The sequence below is a fragment of the Ascaphus truei genome, chromosome 4, assembly GCF_040206685.1.
Source record: "Ascaphus truei isolate aAscTru1 chromosome 4, aAscTru1.hap1, whole genome shotgun sequence".
In the NCBI taxonomy this organism is placed as follows: domain Eukaryota; kingdom Metazoa; phylum Chordata; class Amphibia; order Anura; family Ascaphidae; genus Ascaphus; species Ascaphus truei.
In genome coordinates, this window is record NC_134486.1 from 365574015 (window position 1) to 365593619 (window position 19605).

A 19605-nucleotide genomic window follows, 5' to 3' on the forward strand; every position below is an offset into this window, starting at 1 on the left:
ATGTCTCGCCCTACCAAGTCATATACATGTGTGTGTGTGACTGCGCAGTCACTATGTCTGGTGATAGGCCTTGTTGGTGCACTTGATGTTATGGATTACCTGCCGAGCACTCCAGTGCTCGGACCTGCAACGGGCTTCACAAAGGATCAAAGCGAGCTCCTACACGATATCCGTGATCCACCACAGGATGATCCCTCGGGGGCGATCCCACCCTGGAAATAGTCCAGCTCTCTCCCAGCACGACACGCAATGTTCTTTGTTCCCTACTAACAAATAGATAATGGGGCAGAGTCCCTACCCTAGGGCCTGTCCCTACAACACTCAGCTATGGTGACTCAGGGCTATCTGGGGCCTGGGGGGATTGCTGGCCTAGTGCAGGGAGTCACTGACTCCTGCACCCTACCTCCTTCCGCTAGCTGCTCCGTTCACCAACTGACAACGTGCTCAAGCCTGCGAAATGTATCCTTCTCCTTCTGCCCAGTCATGTCCAGCCCTATTGGCTCCCTGCTGTCATGTGGCTCTGCCCTTATGCACCCTGGGGGCTGGCAATCCCGCACTGCGCATGCGCGAGCTATCTATGGGCCACCCGCTCTATTGGGCTCCTGACAATGGCGGCGCCCTGCTTTGCTAGCCGCCGGGACCCTAACGACGCGACCGCGGCCTTAGCAACGGCCCGATCGCGTCCCCGGCAACCGGCCGCATACCGGAGGAGACGCGCTGCTCCCTGCTCTGGCCCCCACCTTCCGAATTGGCCGTCCGGTCTGCCACTTGTTCCTGGCAGTACACACCATCGATCCTGGCCATAGGCAGGTAAGAAGAAGAACGCAGGCAAGAGGGGTCACTAGCTACATCCTCCCCTGGTAAAATCCCCAACGTCCCCGCTTGGGACACAACAATGTAACTATGTACAGAAGTTATATAATAAAATGCAACAATCTTAAAGATCTTAATTAACTCTAGATCAGATTGCACATTTCATTGAACATCACAATGACAGACTGCACTCTGCTGCGAGCCCACTGCTGAGCCTCATAATGGGGTGCCCCAATTTGATCATAGGTTACCCGGTTTGGAGGGTACCTTTCTCTTTGGCTCCTGCGTGGCCGTTCTTCTGCAACTCCCTCGGGGGAGTAATAAACACAGTCCTGAGGCTCAGCCTCTTCCCTTGAGGGGATAAATGTCTCTGAACAGTCTCTGTTAGGCACAAAGCACGGGCTCTGTGCATCCAAAGGCTGGCCTGTTGGTGCCACCTTAGTAGGCATTGGCCTACGGGGCCCTTTACCCGTAGCTCCTCTGGGAGATGCCCCTTCTGTAGAGTAGTCCCTTTGAGAGGGTCCTTCCATAGGATCTTCAGAAGTTTCAGAGTGGGTCTCGTTATCGACAGTCTCTTGACCCACCTCTGATAAGTCGGACTCACCGTTGAGCGGTGTGGCCAGTATCTCTGTCTCTTCATCTCCTACTTGTGGAATGGGGAGAAGATAATTACAGTGCCATACCTTTACCCGGCCTTCAGTGTCTTTGATGCGATAGACCGGGAGGCCAGGCATCTGAGATTCTATTTCATACACTCCGTCTCTCCATCGGTCGGCCAATTTGTGTTTTGCCGGGACTCCCAGATTCCTAAGCAACACAGCATCCCCAGGACGAAGTTCCCGATATTTGACCTTATGGTCGTATCGCCTTTTATTGTCAGCGTTCAACTTAGCTGTAGACTTCTAAGCCTGTTGATAGGCCTGCTGCAAGCTGTCTTTGAGTCTCTGCACGTATTTGAAGTGGGTAGCGTTATGTATCCCATCTGTCGATACGCGAAGGCGCACATCTACGGGCAGTCTTGCCTCTCGTCCAAACATGAGGAAGTACGGGGAGAATCCAGTTGATTCGTGTCGGGTGCAGTTGTACGCGTGAACCAAAGCCATTACATGTCGACTCCATTCGGTTTTCTGAGCACCCTTTAGAGTTCCGAGCATGTCAAGTAAGGTTCGATTAAATCATTCTGGCAACGCGTCACCTTCGGGATGATACGGGGTCGTTCGTGACTTACAAATGTTCAGCATTTTGAGCAGTTCTCGGATCAACGTACTCTCGAAGTCCCTCCCTTGGTCGGAGTGAAGACGGTTGGGAAGACCATAGTGCACAAAGTACCTTTCCCATAATACTTTTGCTACGTTGATGGCTTTCTGGTCTTTCGTGGGGAAGGCCTGGGCATACCGGGTGTAATGGTCCGTGATGACCAGCACGTTGCTTATTCCCCGGCTATCGGGCTCAATGCACAGGAAGTCCATACACACCAGGTCCATGGGACCAGAAATCTTCAGATGGCCCTTTAGGGCTGATCTGGTTGGCAGGGTCTTACGCTGTATGCACCTAGTACAACGGCGACAGTGGTGTTCGACAGCCTCTCGCATCTTAGGCCAGAAAAAGCGGTCTCTGACCAACCCAAAGGTCTTTTCTATTCCGAGGTGTCCATGCTCATCATGTAGGGACTTCAACACCATGGTTTGCAAGTTTTTAGGGAGGACTAGTTGTCGCCTATCCAGGTGGTTGTGGTAGGGCACCACCCGATAGAGTAAACAGTTGTCTATTTCAAATTTGTCCACTTCCCGCATGAGCAAGGTCATTGGGGGCACGCTTCAGAAGGGCTGGGTTCTTTTTGGCAACGGCTTGCCTGATGATACTAACGACAGGGTCTCATATTTGGTAGTCTACCAGATCTTTCCACCGTAATACCTTATCCTGCGTTATGTTCATTCCTTTTGGGTCACAGTAGGCGGCTGGCACAGCCTGCGACCGACATCCCAATGAATCTGTACCCTTAATTCTGAGAAGGCCACTTGGTCGTTGATGATGGCGGCCATGCTACACATAGCTCGCACTCCAGGTCCTGGGAGTTCTTCCCATTCCTCATCATCTGGAATAGCACTTAGCCCTGGCCTTCGGGAGAGGGCGTCCGCCCCGACATTCAAGGGTCCCGGCTTGTACTTCATTGAGAAGCTGTAATTGTATAGAGCGGCCAGCCATCGGTGTCCTGCTGCATCTAATTTGGCCGAGGTATTTATGTAGGTGAGGGGATTGTTATCCGTCCTTACCTCAAACGTCACTCCATACAGGTAGTGGTGGAGCTTCTCGGTGATCACCCATTTGAGAGCCAGGAACTCCAACTTGTGGATGGGGTATCTCTGTTCACTGGGGGTCAGACTGCGACTGATATAGGCGACAGGCCGAAGGCCCTCGGGGTGCTTCTGGTGCAGGACAGCACCCAGTCCATTGAGACTGGCATCCACATGCAGAACGTATGGTTGTTCGGGATCAGCATACGCAAGCACCGGTCAGACATTTCCTCAATTTCAGGAAGGCCTGTTCACACTCGGACGTCCATTTATCACCAAACGGTTGGCGAGCTGATACAGCCTTCCTTCCGGTTTCGGCAGGGTATATCTTCAGCAGATTGTTCAGGGGTTTAGCTCTACTCGAGTACCCTTCCACGAAGCGACAGTAGTACCCACAGAACCCCAGGAAGGATCGTAGTTCTGTGACATTCTCGGGACGCGGACAGTTCACAACCGCTTCCACCTTGGCTGGGTCGGTGGCGATCCCTTGGGCCGACACAATGTGTCCCACGTAGGTCACAGAGGTGTGACAAAACCGGCACTTGTCTAGGGACAATTTCAGCCCTTCCTTCCCGAGACAGTCTATTACTTTGAGCAGTCTCTCTTCGTGCTCCTCCAGAGTTCTTCCGAAGACAATGATGTCATCCAGATAGACGAGACACTCCCGCGGGCTCATGTCCCCGATAGTTTTCTCCATCAGTCGTTGGAAGGTAGCAGGCGCCCCACATATACCTTGGGGCATACGCGTAAATTGGTAGAACCCCAAGGGGCAGACGAAAGCTGTCTTCTCCTGAACCTCCGCATTCATAGGTACCTGATAGTACCCGGATCGGAGGTCGAGCACGCTGAACCATTGACTTCCATTCAGCGCATTAAGGATCTCTTCAATGCGAGGGAGGTTGTACTGATCCGGTATCGTACGATTGTTCAGAGTTCGATAGTCGACACACTATGCGTGACGCGTAGGGCCCCCGAGACTCCGTCAAGATCCCAGCAGTTTCCATATCGTGAATGACATTCCTCACATCGTCCACATCCCGTGGGGCTATGCAACGAGAGCGTTCTCGGAACGGGGTGGCATCACTCAGTCGAATGGTATGTTGGGCGCTGCGACTGCATCCCACATCCATCTCACTCGTGGAGAACACATGTCGTCGTTGATTCAACTGGGTTGCCAGCCGTTCCTTCCACTGGGTGGATAGCGTCGACTCACCGAAGTTTAAATCCAGATCGACTAACCACTCATCCACGACCGCCGCCTTCACCTGAGGCGTGTTTTCTACAGGGCTGACCGGATATATGCAACCCAACTTCTGGTCGGCATCAAATTCCATCGGGAAGGAGGAGAGATTCTGCACATACACATGGGTTCGTAGAGGGATCTTAGGCGTCCACTCCCTCACTTCAGGTAGTACCCTATACCCTCTCCGAGCTTCTTCTTCAGGCATACTCTCCAGAGAATCATCTCGTTCGGGATAACAACACCAACACCAGACGGCCATTCTTTGCACTCCCCCTGGTAATATGGTCGTCAGTCCGCATTGACGGTTGTAGAGATCCCCGTGACGCTCCAGGGCATATACCCGTTTACACTCCTCTCGTAGGACCGGATCTAGGAGAGAGGTGGCTAGCGGCAATTCGTTAGTCTCTTTCAGATACGCTCGAATCACCGCTTGTACTATGTCAGTGTTGGTGCCCAGGATGATCGGATACTTGCACTGATCCTGGGGTTCCGGACATACCAGCGCCGCTACAAGCATGGAGTGTTTCTTGCCGGTGTTCAGTTGGGGTATTTCCATTTGAACCCTTACAATCCCATCGATGGGATAGTCTTCATTACTTAACCCCTGTACTTTCACATGATCGGCCGCTCCCAGGGGGCAGTGTCTGAAGTGCTGGTCATAGAACGGGCGGTATATGATGGTCACTTGTGACCCCGTGTCCAGTAGAGCCGACGCATAGATCCCTTCTAGCAACACCCGCACGATAGCTGCGGGGCCTACTTGGCTGTAAGCTTCCCGGTTGGAGGCGTCCTCCCCGGGGCCGGCCTCCGCAGGGACATCGGTAGTTCCCGGAGTGGTTTCCACTTCAGACCCGGCAGTTTGTACTCGGCATACCATCGACCGGGCTGGGGGCCTTCTATCGGGAGGTTTTTCCCCCGGGGGTTCATCCCTTTCTGGACAGTCCCGGGAGAAGTGGCCCTTCTTACCGCAGGTATAGCAATTGAGTTCTCTTCGTTCAGGAGGACCCCGGTACGGAGAAGATGATTCCCTGGCGGGTCTAGAGGTGGAGACCGAGCCCTTGTTTGCGGCCTCATCGTCCTGAATCGGGGTTTTCTTGGTCTTTGCCGCAGCAGTCCGTGAAGGTTCACTTGTGGAAGGCTCCTTAGGCTTCTTGGAAGTGTGCAACTGGGCATAGGCTTCATGTTTTTTTTAATCTCATCCATTAGTTTTTCCCAGGAAGGGGGTTACCCTGCATCAAGGAGCACTTTATCATGATTACGATATGATGGTCAGGTATCGCTCCTCTCAGAAATTGATCACGACAGTATTCATCCACCTGGGCGGCCGTAATACTTTTCCTTTTTCGCATCTCCCATAAGACTGCTCGAATCCGCTGTAGGAAATCCGATAGCTCCTCTCCGTCTTTCTGGCAAAGATCGAGCTACCGCTTCATCAATTGTCCTACATCCTCGGTTCGCCCGTAAGCCCGCACAAGAGTCTCTAGCATTTGATGTGCGGTGACGTCCGCATGCTGATCTTTAGCCATCTGAATTGTGGTGGAGGCGGGAGGGCGCAGACATTCCATTATGCGTTGCCGCTTTACCAACTCGGAGCACGTCGACTCGTCTAGAACCTGAGAAGCATATTCTCTCCAAACTTCAAACGCTTCTTCGCCCGTCGGGGTCGGCTTGTTTCCCGAAAAGATTTTTAGCTTACGATACTGATGTTGGGCCGACGCATCGGATTTGGCCGCCCCCAGGTCTCTGATAGTCTGAGCTAGCAGTCGGATTTCATCCCCAAATGTAGAGGACGGTTGAGCAATACTTAGCGGGGGACTGCAATCAGTGGGCGCAACCAGATCATCCCCGCCATAACTCTCAGGAGGGGCAGGCGATGTACACATAGCAACCTCTTCTAAGTTCGTGCGAGAACTGCGGGGTTCAGAATTTATGGACAGTTCAGGGTAAACCACCGTACAGCAGGAAACGGTTGAGCTTCCGAGCCACAAGCTGGAGGGTCCCTGATCTTCCGTTATGTCTTGCCCTATACTCAATAACACTGAGCAATACTCCTCGTCCTCCAAATGTCGCTCTAACACTTCTATTGTGGCCGCCTCCCGCAGATTTGGGTGTTGCCTCAAGGCCACTTGTATGGACGATGACGGAGTATCAACAGGAACGCGGCGCACCACAAGTGTGTGGCGCGGCGGCACTTGCAGCACCACTGCCCAGTCATGCGTTTCTGCGCGCGACGGATACGATAACGGTGGCGACATTTTGAAAAAAAAATTTGGGAACAGGGCACCCCAGGTCTGGCTCTCAGCAGCGCCTCCAAATGTAACGGGTATTCCACCCCACCCAATCGCATATACAGTGTGGGTGCGGAGAACATACAATATTACCAGGTGTGGTGCTTTACCTGCTTGGCTCACAGGAGGCTGAGCTTCCGCCACGGGGAGCCTGGGCAATATGTTAAGACTATTAGTACTCTCTTACTCGGTGCAGCGCCTCCACCTGCGATGGTTCCTAGCAGAGCAGGAATTGTTCCTCGCAGGACATCACACAATAAACACATAGAATGTATATATTATAACCAATACCGTTTACTTATGAGCATAGAAACATACGTGCATACCACATTAACCTGTGTCCCATCCTAGAGGAGACACTAACCACGGCGTCTCTTACGACGCTAACGCTATCTTGCGCCACGGCGGACTCCACACTTTATGCGCCACGGCGGACGCCAACACTTTATGTGCCCCCTTCCACGGAATGATCCCACCCCGTGTCCAGTAGCCCCACCTAATGTCTCGCCCTACCAAGTCATACACATGTGTGTGTGTGACTGCGCAGTCACTATGTCTGGTGATAGGCCTTGTTGGTGCACGTGATGTTATGGATTACCTGCTGAGCACTCCAGTGCTCGGACCTGCAACGGGCTTCACAAAGGATCAAGGCGAGCTCCTACACGATATCCGTGATCCACCACAGGATGATCCCTCGGGGGCGATCCCACCCTGGAAATAGTCCAGCTCTCTCCCAGCACGACACGCAATGTTCTTTGTTCCCTACTAACAAATAGATAATGGGGCAGAGTCCCTACCCTAGGGCCTGTCCCTACAACACTCAGCTATGGTGACTCAGGGCTATCTGGGGCCTAGGGGGATTGCTGGCCTAGTGCAGGGAGTCACTGACTCCTGCACCCTACATCCTTCCCCTAAGCTGCTCCGTTCACCAATTGACAACGTGCTCAAGCCCGCGAAATGTATCCTTTTCCTTCTGCCCAGTCATGTCCAGCCCTATTGGCTCCCTGGTGTCATGTGGCTCTGCCCCTATGCACCCTGGGGGCTGGCAATCCCGCACTGCGCATGCGCGAGCTATCTATGGGCCTCCCTCTCTATTGGGCTCCTTCGCTTGCGCAACCGCACTGACAATGGCGGCGCCCTGCTTCGCTAGCCGCCGGACCTTAACGACGCGACCGCGGCCTTAGCAACGGCCCGATCGCGTCCCCGGCAACTGGCCACATACCGGAGGAGACGCGCTGCTCCCTGCTCCGGCCCCCACCTTCCGAATTGTTCCCGGCAGCACCCGCCATCGATTCTGGCCATAGGCAGGTAAGCAGAAGAACGCAGGCAAGAGGGGTAACCTAGCTACACTGGGTACAGGGGATAAAGGAATTTGTGAGTTTTAGATTGAAATAGAGCAGCTTTAACATCACCAGACATCAGCGAACTGCAGCAAACGGCTTACACCCTTTGGCTGCCCTTCGGATGGGTCTGCAATAGGTATCAGACCCCAGAATATATTGCGGCATCGCAACTCCAGCACACTATGTTCTGCTGTGGTTCAGGTAAGTTTGCAGCTGTCTACCTTTCAGTAAGTCCTATAACAAAAAGAACTTGTAAAGGGGACAAAAAGTGCCCAAAAGGGGTAAACTAAATACCCAAACGTGGGGCAAGTCCTGGCTGTATCCCTCTTAGGTTGTACAACCACTTGTTTTCAGACATATCGTTTGTCATTTCACAAGAAGGCTTTTAGAGAGTCTCAAAAATGGAAATATTCATGAAAAAGAAGGATAATGCACACAAACATTTTATATTTTAATCAATACGAAAGCAAGAGAGTGCCACCTAGTGGCAAGAAATGTGTGCATTACCCAAAACGGATGAGATGAAAAAAACACATTTTCCAGTAATGCGCTGCATTTTGTGCAACAGAATATAGGGAAACAATGAATAGATTAATTTGCAAGCATACCTGCTGTTAGAGTTGCCACTCCGCTTTGCAGTTTTGGAGATATAGAGATGTAATATTTATTATAGGCTAAAGCAGTAAAATTCTGGGCATTATTGAAATCCCTGCTCTCTGATTGGTTAAAATTCCGGTCATTATCCAATTAGTAATGCCTAGAATTTTTGCAGATTTTATTTTCAATGTGTTTATTTGCAGCCAATCCGCTTCCAGAAAAGCTCTGACACGGGGCAGGGTATTGGTCAGAACGTAGGAAGAGCTCTGAGACAGGGCAGGGGATTGGTCAGGAACAATCAGCCACGGGTTGACTTCTCCCCCTCCTTGCCTGCAGAGAGCTCCGCACAGGAGAGTGAGTGGAGAGGTTTGTGTGTCTGTTGTGTATTTTTTTGTGGGTGTAACGGGGCAGCAGAGTGTTTTATTTGTGTGTGTGTGCCTGTTGGTGTGTTTTGTGGGTGTAGAGGGGGCAGCAGAGTCTGTTTTGTTGGTGTGTGTCTGTTGTGTGTGTTTTGTGAGTGTAGAGGGGGGGGCTGCAGTGTGTGTGTCTTCAGTGGGTGGAGGAGGGGTGCAGTGCTTTGTGTGTGGGTTTACAGGGGGGCTGCATTGGGTGTAGGGAGGGGGCTGCTGGTGTGTTTTTGTGGATGTAGAGGTAGCAGCAGTCTGTTCTGTTGATTTGTGTGTCTCTGCAGAGTGTGTTTTGTGGGTGCTGAGGGAGGCTGCAGTGTGTTTTGTGGGTGCAGAGGGGGGCAGTAGTGTGTTTTGTGGGTGCAGCAGTGTGTGTTTTGTGGGTGGAGGAGGGGTGCAGAGTGTTTTGTGTGTGTGGGTTTACATGGGGGCTACAGTGGGTGTAGAGGGGGGCTGTGGTATGTGTTTTATGGGTGGAGGAGGGGTGCAGAGTGTTGTGTGTGTGTGTGTGTGTGTGTGTGTGTGTGTGTGTCTACAGTGTGTGGGTTTACATGGGGGATCCAGTGGTTGTAGAGGGGGACTGCTGGTGTGTGTTTTGTGGATGCAGAGGGGGCAGCAGTGTGTGTGTGTGTGTCTGCAGTGTGTTTTGTGGGTGTATAGGTGGCTGCAGTGTGTGTGTGTGTGTGTGTGTGTGTGTGTGTGTGTGTGTGTGTGTGTGTGTGTGTCTGCAGTGTGTTTCTGTGTTTGTGGGTGTAGAGGGGGGGCTGCTGTGTGTGTGTTTTGTGAGTGTGGAGGAGGGCTGCAGTGTGTTTTGTGGGTGTAGAGGAGGGGGCTGCACAGTGTGTAGGGGGGACTGCAGAGTGTTTGTGTATATAGAGGGTGCGCGCGCGTGTGTGTGCGTGTGTGGGGGGGGGGCTGTGTGTACAGTATGTACAATTTCCTTTTAATAAACTTGCAGTAAAAGCATAAGACTGTAGACAATCATGCTGATAAAAATCAATATGACTACAAAAATGTATTATTTTAATAAAATTTTTAAAATAAGCCTATGTTTAGCCTATAATAGTAATAATCCCCTCAGAACAGGGCATTACTGGCGAGTAATGCCCTGTTCTGAGGGGATTATTACTTAAATATAGGCTAAAGCAGTAAAATTCAGGGCATTATTGAAAACCCTGCTCTCTGATTGGTTAAAATTCTGGGCATTATCCAGTAATAAGGGGGTAGGATGGTCCGTGGTTCACAGCAACTTCAGCAGCCAACGCATGGATGTCTAAAAAAAACTTTATTGATCGCTAGCAGCAAACATCAGGCAACCACTCTAACATGTTTCGTCCAGGCTATGGACTTTTTCAAAGAGTCTTTACGAAACATAGCCTGGACGAAACATGTTAGAGTGGTTCAGTAGAAAAAACGAATGGCGCACAGCCAGGGAGTCAGGTGTGGAATAAAAAACTTTTCCTTTATTGCAGCATGGTAGGAGACAAATTCACCCCCTTGGGGGACACAGACAGGGACCTCCTGGAGGTCCCTGTCTGTGTCCCCCAAGGGGGTGAATTTGTCTCCTACCATGCTGCAATAAAGGAAAAGTTTTTTATTCCACACCTGACTCCCTGGCTGTGCGCCATTCGTTTTTTCTACTGGACTTATCTGGATTCTGGATCCTTTTTGGCTAATTTTACCCCTCCGGATGCGGTTATGCACCCTCCACACCCCAAATAAATTGCTTTTCTTTTAATATTAAGGCCGTGCTAGTGTTTAGTGTTTGTTTGTCTTGTGTGTCCTGTGTTGTCAGTGTCCACTCACCCCCCCAGTGTTAATTTACTGCACTATTATCTGTTTGTCTTTTCTTTCTTCCACATATATTTCGTTCGAGGCGAGAATCATCACATCCCATCGTCCCAAGGACTTCCTTTGGACTTTTACACCCCAATTGGTTTGAATTTAACTCATTTGGCGCCGGTTACCCTTCTTTTGTTATGTCATTCTGACTGGTTGTACCACCAGTCATTCACCTGGCTGCCTGTGTTACTTAATATTATTTAATTTACATCATTTTATTTAATTTACATTATTAGCGCTGTCTGCACCTAATCTTTTTTTCTGAGTCACAGGTTGGCTCCTCCCCCTTCTGAGCTGACTGAAATTTTCAGAGCAGATTCAGTTGAAGTTTAGTAAGTGGCTGCATTTTTTATTGTGGGTGCAGTGTGTGTGTGTGTGTGTGTGTGTGTGTGTGTGTGTCAGTAGCTTGCAGTAAAAGCATAAGACTGTAGACAATCATGCTGATAAAAATCAATATGACTACAAAAATGTATTATTTTAATAAAATTTTTAAAATAAGCCTATGTTTAGCCTATAATAGTAATAATCCCCTCAGAACAGGGCATTACTGGCGAGTAATGCCCTGTTCTGAGGGGATTATTACTTAAATATAGGCTAAAGCAGTAAAATTCAGGGCATTATTGAAAACCCTGCTCTCTGATTGGTTAAAATTCTGGGCATTATCCAGTAATAAGGGGGTAGGATGGTCCGTGGTTCACAGCAACTTCAGCAGCCAACGCATGGATGTCTAAAAAAAACTTTATTGATCGCTAGCAGCAAACATCAGGCAACCACTCTAACATGTTTCGTCCAGGCTATGGACTTTTTCAAAGAGTCTTTACGAAACATAGCCTGGACGAAACATGTTAGAGTGGTTCAGTAGAAAAAACGAATGGCGCACAGCCAGGGAGTCAGGTGTGGAATAAAAAACTTTTCCTTTATTGCAGCATGGTAGGAGACAAATTCACCCCCTTGGGGGACACAGACAGGGACCTCCAGGAGGTCCCTGTCTGTGTCCCCCAAGGGGGTGAATTTGTCTCCTACCATGCTGCAATAAAGGAAAAGTTTTTTATTCCACACCTGACTCCCTGGCTGTGCGCCATTCGTTTTTTCTACTGGACTTATCTGGATTCTGGATCCTTTTTGGCTTGCACGCCGGCAGAGAAACCCTGGAGATGACGTGAGTGGGGCATTTGGTTTAGACTGTTATGGTTAAGTCTGACTGTTGTCATTTAAGCTAAACTTACAAGTCTTTATTTGCCTGCCCACTCCCACTGGTGTCTCCAGGGGCAACATTATTCTGTTATTGGATGTAGTTGATGCGGGTTTGAGCACCCCAACTCTGTATCTATGTTAGAGTGGTTGCCTGATGTTTGCTGCTAGCGATCAATAAAGTTTTTTTAGACATCCATGCGTTGGCTGCTGAAGTTGCTGTGAACCACGGACCATCCTACCCCTTTCTTCCTGTGTCATCATTTCCGGAGGAGCACGCTGACACCAGCTACACCAGAGGAGGAAGCCGCTGCAGAATTCCCTGCACCAACAGGGACGGCTTTTTCGTGAGTACTCCTAACCTCCACGCGGTATTTCACGGAGATTATTGAGGCGGTTAGTGCCGGGCTGTGATTTACTTGGGGGCGCCCCTTAGGGAGGTGTCCCCCTGTACCTCTATCCGGCTTACTATTACCCAACTCCCTGTTTTCATTACCGGAGGCTTATTGTTTCATTAATCATTGCTGGGTCTCTCTTCAATCAAGTTGCCATAAAGTGTGTGCACTACCTGTTAGCAGCCTCGGTATACTGGGTAATTCCAAATTCTCATTATCCAGTAATGCCCAGAATTTTAGCAGCTTGCAAAGTGTAATTTTCAATCTGTTTATTTCCAGCAAATCAGCTTTCACAACAGCTGAGACAGGGCAGGGGATTGGTCAGAATGAAGTAACAGCTCTGACACAGGGCAGGGGATTGGTCAGGAAGTATCAGTCACAGGTTGGCTCCTCCCCCTTCTGAGCTGACTGAAATTTTCAGAGCAGATTCAGTTGAAGTTTAGTAAGTGGCTGCATTTTTTATTGTGGGTGCAGTGTGTGTGGAGGACTGGAGTGAGCGTGCCTAGGGTGGGACCACAGCGGAGGTGACGTCACGTCCGCCTAGAGACCCCGTCATTTGAGCGACTTGCCTCCCATTCCGGTCACGTGTGGACGCTGATCAGAGTGCTCCGGTCGCCATCTTTGTGAGCCCAGCTGTATGCATCCAGCTCGCTGCCTTTACCCTGCCAGCATCTTGTGAGTAGGGTTGTAATTTTACCCCTCCGGATGCGGTTATGCACCCTCCACACCCCAAATAAATTGCTTTTCTTTTAATATTAAGGCCGTGCTAGTGTTTAGTGTTTGTTTGTCTTGTGTGTCCTGTGTTGTCAGTGTCCACTCACCCCCCCAGTGTTAATTTACTGCACTATTATCTGTTTGTCTTTTCTTTCTTCCACATATATTTCGTTCGAGGCGAGAATCATCACATCCCATCGTCCCAAGGACTTCCTTTGGACTTTTACACCCCAATTGGTTTGAATTTAACTCATTTGGCGCCGGTTACCCTTCTTTTGTTATGTCATTCTGACTGGTTGTACCACCAGTCATTCACCTGGCTGCCTGTGTTACTTAATATTATTTAATTTACATCATTTTATTTAATTTACATTATTAGCGCTGTCTGCACCTAATCTTTTTTTCTGAGTCACAGGTTGGCTCCTCCCCCTTCTGAGCTGACTGAAATTTTCAGAGCAGATTCAGTTGAAGTTTAGTAAGTGGCTGCATTTTTTATTGTGGGTGCAGTGTGTGTGTGTGTGTGTGTGTGTGTGTGTGTGTGTGTCAGTAGCAGTGTTTATGGGTATAGCAGCAGCAGTGTGTGTGTGTGTTGTGTTGTATGTGTGTGTAGCAGCAGTTTGTGTGTGTGTTGTGTGTGTGTAGAGCTGATGTGTGTGTGTGCGCGTTTGTGTGTATATAGAGAGCTCCAGTGTGTGTGTGTGTGTGTGTGTGTGTGTGTGTGTGTGTGTGTGTGTGTGTGTGTGTGTGTGTGTGTGTCAGCAGCAGTGTTTATCGGTGTAGCAAGTGTGTGTAGCAGCAGAGTTTGTGTGTGTAGAGCTGCTGTGTTGTGTGTGTGTGTGTGTGTGTGTAGAGCTGCTGTGTTGTGTGTATGTGTAGAGCTGCTGTGGTGTGTGTGTGTGTGTGTGTGTGTGTGTGTAGAGCTGCTGTGGTGTGTGTGTGTGTGGTGTGTGTGTATGTCGGTAGCAGTGTTTATGGGTATAGCAGCAGCAGTGTGTGTGTTGTGTTGTGCTGTTGTATGTGTGTGTGGCAGCAGAGTTTGTGTGTGTAGAGCTGCTGTGTTATGTGTGTGTGTGTGTGTGTGTGTAGAGCTGCTGTGTTGTGTGTGTGTGTGTAGAGCTGCTGTGTTGTGTGTGTGTGTAGAGCGCGTGTGTGTGTGTGTGTGTGTGTGTGTGTGTAGAGCTGCTGTGTTGTGTGTGCAGAGCTGCTGTGTTGTGTGTGTGTGTAGAGCTGCTGTGTTGTGTGTGTAGAGCTGCTGTGGTGTGTGTGTGTGTGGGGGGGGTGTAGAGCTGCTGTGTTGTGTGTGTAGAGCTGATGTGGTGTGTGTGTGTGTAGAGCTGCTGTGTTGTGAGTGTAGAGGTGCTGTGTTGTGTGTGTAGAGCTCCAGTGTGTGTGTGCTTGTGTGTAGAGCTACTGTGTGTGTGTGTAGCAGCAGCTTGTGTGTGTAGATCTGCTGTGTTGTGTGTTGAGCTGCTGTGTGCCTGTGTGTGTGTGTGTGTGTGTATACACAGAGGGGGCGGCAGTGTGTGGATATAGATTCTGCAGTGTAAGAGTATATAGAGGTGGATTCATGTATTTACCATTTTATTTTAATAAAAAATCTATATAACTATACAAAAGTGTCTATTATTTATGAAAAAAGTCTACATTTAGCCTATAATAGTAATAATCCCCTCAGAACATAATGCCCTGTTCTTCGGGGATTATTACTTAATTATTCAGTTTCCCTTCCTGGTTATAAATAAAACATTCAATTAAAAAACTGTGAGGATCCCTGATGCCCGGCAGCTCCGCACGTCTTCTCGCACGCGTGGGGCATCAGTTGGCCGAATTTTGGATTGGGTTTGCATGGCGCTCATGCGCGCCGCGGGGATGTCACATGACACCGCCGAGGTGGGCTCTGGATCATGTTGCGCGCTCCCGGTGCGAGGCACACGCACGTGATGCGTGCGCGATGCTCCCGAGCTCCGTGGCAACAATCATCTGCTTTTACAAGCTGCAGATGTGCTTCTATCGCAACACCTATCACAGGCTCCCGCTGAGGCCGCGCCTCCGCTCCGCCCCCCATGGGGATTGGCCCAGCCCTGTATATAGGCTCAGCTGAATTACAGTGCTTACCACTCCTGTCTTGCCTTGCTCCAGTTTGTGCCTTGCTTCTAGTTAACCCTTCGTGTACAGACCCGGCTTGCCCCTGGACCATCTGCTTTCTGGAACTCTGACCTCGGCTACCTCTGACCCTCCGCTCCTCTCCAACCCAAACCATGGCATTGCACCTCGACCATCCTGCTCTCCGTACTCCCGACCACGGCATTGCACCATGACGATCCTGCACTCTCCAAACCCGACCTTGGCAAGTATTAACGACTACCCTGACCTCTCTACCCCAGACTCGGCTAGCACGACTACTCTACACTCCGGACGTGATCCCTGTGTCTGTGGCTGGTGTGTTCATACTCCCATCTCAGTATGGGGTCTCGTCTTGTTTGTGGTGGGCACAGCCTAACAAAAACAGTATTAAAACAAACATTTCAATAAATATCCAGTTGTCATTAAGCACTTGAGTGTCAGTGAGGCTTCCTAAACTCTCTAAAGGAGAAGATTGCGAACACTGTATCCATGGTGAGATCTTTCCATGATCGTCGGTAGAGTAAATGACCCGCTGGAATGAATCCAATTAGATAATCCACGGGCCAATGCCAACCATAAATAAGTCACCCAAAAAATCTTGTCTTCGATACTTGATGAGCTAAAGCTAAAAAAAATACAAAATAAACGTGACACAAAGAATTAAACCCAAGGCCTAATCCAGGGCTCGATGACCTACAGAAATCCAGAGCCATTCATAACCCTTGATGACGAATCCTCAACATTGATTGAAGCCCATGAGCATGAAGTTTCTTCCATTTTTAAATATGTTCTTCTATATCATCTTTCTTCATATCCGGAACCAACCCCATTCATCCTCACTCTGCCCTTGGACAAATTTTATGTGAGGGCGAAGTCTAATATAGGGACAATGTGAACCGTGCTCAACAAGACTAAGGCTGCGGCCCCAGTACGTTCTACAGCGCATGCCTTGGCAGCCGCGCTCTACTACCAGTTTTTCAAAAGATAGCAAAATTGTGTTTTTAGAACGTGCGACAGAGGGGTGGCCATGCCCCCCATGGCGGTTTGGCCAATGAGGACGAACCCTCCGTGTGAGGTCATGGCCATGCCCCTGCAAAACCCACGCCACGCCCCCTCCCCCCGTTGCAATCTCCAGCATCTGCCACAGACCACAGATCGCAGTGTAGCGCTGTGCACGCGCCGCCACCCTGCCGGGTGCGCGTGCTACAGTGCAGACTGGGACCGCAGCCGAATAATTAGGATAAGGTGTATTCATATACAAGCATGCTCAGTCTGTATGAACTAGGGTATCATAGTCCGATGTCCAGTAACACCCAGCAGGGGGAACCTTTGAAAATAGAAACAAAAAGAACAGACAAGCACAGCCTGTTAAACACCAAAATAAAACAATCACTGCTCACTTACATACTTACTTAGTAAGGAAACCAATTATAATACAATTTGTATTTAAATATTTAATATTAAAACACAGACTTATGTTCGTATTGCTCCGATAGGAGACATTGTTATATATATGTTAAGATTGAGCTGTGCAGTGACCTAGAAGAATACTTCAGAAGGCTGCGTCTTAAGGAGTTCTTCCATGACAGACACAACCAAGATTATGCCAACACTGCAGAAGGAGAGCCGTTGTACATGAGCAGGGAGAAGCAAAAATCCAACTGGCTCCCACAAACTGGGCGCAACCCCACATTGGACCGGTATATTGAAAGCTTCAGACACAGCGCCAAAACCACCATCCTGGACAAAGTAAGGAAACAAACATATAATCTGACACTGATGGAGAGGAGAGCCATAGAATCGCTAAAGGCCAACCACAACATAACAATCAAACCTGCGGACAAGGGAGGAGCAGTGGTCATAATGAACACCACAGACTACCTGCGGGAAGCACACAGGCAACTCTCTGATTCAAAGTACTACACCCAACTGCAGGAGGATCCAACTAAAAAATACATGCGAGAACTCAACAGGATCATTAAAACACTCCCGATCCACACAAGAGAACAAATTCTGGACCTGATACCAGCTAACCCAAAACCTGGCACATTCTACATGCTCCCTAAAATTCACAAAGAGGGTAACCCTGGGCGCCCTATTATCTCTGGATCTGGCACACTTACCGAGAATATTTCTGGCTGGGTGGAGGGCATTCTAAAACCACTTGTCCGGAACACACCCAGCTATATCCAGGATACCACCGACCTGCTAAACAAACTGAATGCCATTGGCCCCCTCCCTACAGGAACACTACTAGCAACTATGGATGTAGAGTCACTTTATACAAACATCCCCCACGAGGATGGGATTTCAGCCTGCAGATACTTTCTGGGATCGCAGGAGCCACTCACAGAGACAGTGACTAAATGCGACTAAATGCATTGAATTTATTCTGACCCATAACTACTTCACATTTGGAAATGACACATACCTCCAGTCAACCGGGACCGCTATGGGTACTCGGATGGCGCCACAGTATGCCAATCTGTTCTGCGCAAAACTGGAAAGTGACTTTCTGTCCACCTGTCACTTGAAACCCCTTACATACCTTCGCTACATCGATGACATCCTCCTGATTTGGACCTCTGGCGAACAGGACCTCCTACAGTTCTATGACAACTTCAATACTTTCCACCCGACCATCAACCTCAAACTCACCCATTCCCCGGATGAAGTACATTTTCTAGACACCACCATTACTATAAAGAACAACCAACTACAGACTTCTGTATACCTCAAACCTACAGACAGAGCCAGCTATTTGAGGGACAACAGCTTCCACCCGACACACACCAAACATGCAACCATCTACAGTCAAGCCATACGATACAACCGGATATGCTCCGACACAGCAGACAGAGACCAGCGGATTAAAGCCTTGAGATCAGACTTTATAAACCGTGGATATAACCACAGAATTGTAGACCAGCAAATTCACAAAGCCACCAGAATACCAAGAAGTGATCTCCTTGAATACAAACAGAAGGAGACAAGCGACAGGGTACCTTTGGTGGTCACATATAACCCACACCTAGGAGCCCTACGCAAGATCGCCAGGAAACTACAACCCATCCTCCAGGAAGATACAAGACTGCAACAGGTCTTCCCTGAAGCACCCTTATTATCATACAGACAACCCCATAATCTCAAGAATATTATGGTGAGGAGTAAAGTATTCAGCAGTACAACTGAATGCGGGACAAAACCATGCCAGGACCCAAGATGCAAAACCTGCGCAATGCTCTACACAGTGGACACAATACAAATACCACACAAGAATCGGAATACAAAATCAGAGGAGGGTTCACCTGTTCCTCCAGCAATGTCGTGTACCTCATCATGTGCATGAAATGCCCAGGGGGCTGCTACTACATAGGTGAGACAGGACAGGGGCTAAACAAGAGAATGAACCTGCATCGCCACAGCATCACACGCGGAACAAGAGACAGTCCTGTTGGCGAACATTTCTCTGACTCTGGCCATAAGATGAACGATCTGAGGGTTGCCATACTCAAAGGTAATCTTAAAACCCCGAAAGAGAGACGGTTGCATGAATACAAATTTATGCAACTGTTCGGGACACTTAGCAGTGGCCTAAACAGAGATCGAAATTTTATGAGCCATTACTGACACTAGCGAACTCTCTTCCCATGAGCGCTAAAGGCCATGTATGTACATACTGTGCTATATGTATGCACACACAGCTGTCTCTCACACATACTTATACTCCTTATTTTTCCATCCCTATACACCAATAAGGACCACATAGTATCCACACACACTTTTAGTTGTGCTACAAACTCTCACATTTCCACACCCACCCACACCATTTATATCCCCTCTCACTCCACACACACCTTGTGTAGAGCACTGTTTATACTGTGGGCTCTCCATTCATTTTTATTCACACTGATAAACATACACACTCTTTCTTCACTTGCTTTCAGTTACCCTTTGACACCTCCAGCCATAAATCTCATCCACACCGGGGGAAGGACCAGCACAGATAACATTCCAAGAGACACTGTTTTTAAGTAATCCTTGCTTCAGTGTATCTCGAAAGCTCGCACAAATAAAAGCATTTCGTTAGCCACAGAACGGTATCATCTATTTATTTTTTGATTATATATATATATATATATATATATATATATATATATATATATATATATATATATAAAGTTTTGGGAACTTGGAGGGGATCCAGCGATTTAAACATTGCACAGGTAGGAACTATACTGAACCTGGGCGAAATGTTCTACAAAGTTCAAATTTGCTGCAGAAACTGCAATTTTTTGAACTTTTGCAAAATTGCCTATGTAAAAAAAACAAAAAAAACGCCTTTCATGCTTTA